This window comes from Portunus trituberculatus, chromosome 25 (genome assembly GCF_017591435.1).
Source record: "Portunus trituberculatus isolate SZX2019 chromosome 25, ASM1759143v1, whole genome shotgun sequence".
In the NCBI taxonomy this organism is placed as follows: Eukaryota; Metazoa; Arthropoda; class Malacostraca; order Decapoda; family Portunidae; genus Portunus; species Portunus trituberculatus.
This window is the reverse complement of record NC_059279.1, coordinates 4,382,501-4,384,268: the sequence shown is the minus strand read 5'-3', so window position 1 is coordinate 4,384,268 and position 1,768 is coordinate 4,382,501.

Here is a 1,768-nt window from a genome sequence, read left to right as displayed (position 1 = left end):
CCTAGCTTTTTAATTCGTTCATTTATTCATGTCGCTCTAATTCGTGTCCTGTTTGTGCATTTCTCCACTCGCCGTCAGCCTGCCAGGTGAAGCGAGGCCAGAGAAAATAAATGAAAAAAAAAAGTATTGAAACGAAAAAAAAAGGATATAAGAAAAAAGCCAATATTCTAAAGTTCTGTCTGAGAATTGACTAAAGAAAAAAAAAAGGAAGAGTAGAAAGCAACGGTGATGATTTAGCAGATGAAGCGAAACAAGAGCGAAAAAAAATTTGAACAAAATAAAATCAAAGAAAGACATAAAAACTCGGCATTCTAACGCTTTACCTCAAATCAGACGTAAAAGAGAGAAAAAAAAGAAAGGGGAAAAAAATCCACTTAAATGAAAAATTGATAAAAGAAAACAAAAGAAAACAAAAAAGGACCCAAAAATCTCAATATTCTAACATTTTACCTCGAATTTGACGTAAGAAAAACAAAAGAACATCGACTTTGAACGAGCGAAATCTTTGTAAAAGGATGAAAAGCCTTCTTTGTCACCAGCCCTTCACAAAGTGGCTGTCTGGCTGCTAAGACCCGCTGGTAAAGGCAACGGAGAGGGAAAACACAGCGGCAGGTAGGCAGAGAGAGAGAGAGAGAGAGAGAGAGAGAGAGAGAGAGAGAGAGAGAGAGAGAGAGAGAGAGAGAGAGAGAGGAGGAGAAAAGCCTGTGAAAGTTGCCCATTACTCGAGAACAGAGCAGCGTGTAATTCCAGGGATCAAGCTTGAAGAGGAAGGACACACACACACACACACACACACACACACACACACACAGTGGTTAGAGCGCTGGCTTCACAAGCCAGAGGACCGGGTTCGATTCCCCGGCTGGGTGGAGATATTTGGGTGTGTCTCCTTTACGTGTAGCCCCTGTTCACCTAGCAGTGAGTAGGTACCCCTGTTCACCTAGCAGTGAGTAGGTACGGAATGTAAATCGAGGAGTTGTGACCTTGTTGTCCCGGTGTGTGGTGTGTGCCTGGTCTCAGGCCTATCCGAAGATCAGAAATCATGAGCTCTGAGCTCGTTCCGTAGGGTAACGTCTGGCTGTCTCGTCAGAGACTGCAGCATATCAAACAGTGAAACACACACACACGATAAACTGTTTAGATAGGAAGAGGGAATAGCAGTGATAATAATAAAGAAGGAAGTAGCAATGATGATGACACAGTAAGGAGGAGGAGGAGAAGGAGGAGAAGGAGGACAACGACGACAACGACAACAAAAACATCGTGAATATTACCACCACTATCATCAACAATAAACAAACAAAAGACACGACGACTTTCATACATCTACAACAACAAGAACACGAACAATACCACCACCACCACCACCATCTACAACAACAACAACAACAGCAACAATAATAACAGCACCAACAATAATAAGGCCATTATCAGCACACTAACATTGTCTGTTCCGGTAATAAGTTAACATAAAAGGGTTTCCAATTCCTCAAATCACAATGGAAACACAATTTGATTCCTTTGATCTCTATTCTATTTTTATCTATAATGTATCTTTTCTATTCTTTCGATCATTATTTCATTTTTTTATTTCAAATACCACTATTTATGAAAGATACTACTCCTCCTCCTCCTCCTCCTCCTCCTCCTCCTACTACTACTACTACTACTACTACTACTACTACTACTACTACTACTACTACTACTACTACTACTACTACTACTACTACTATTACTATTTTACTACTACTACTACTACTACTACTAC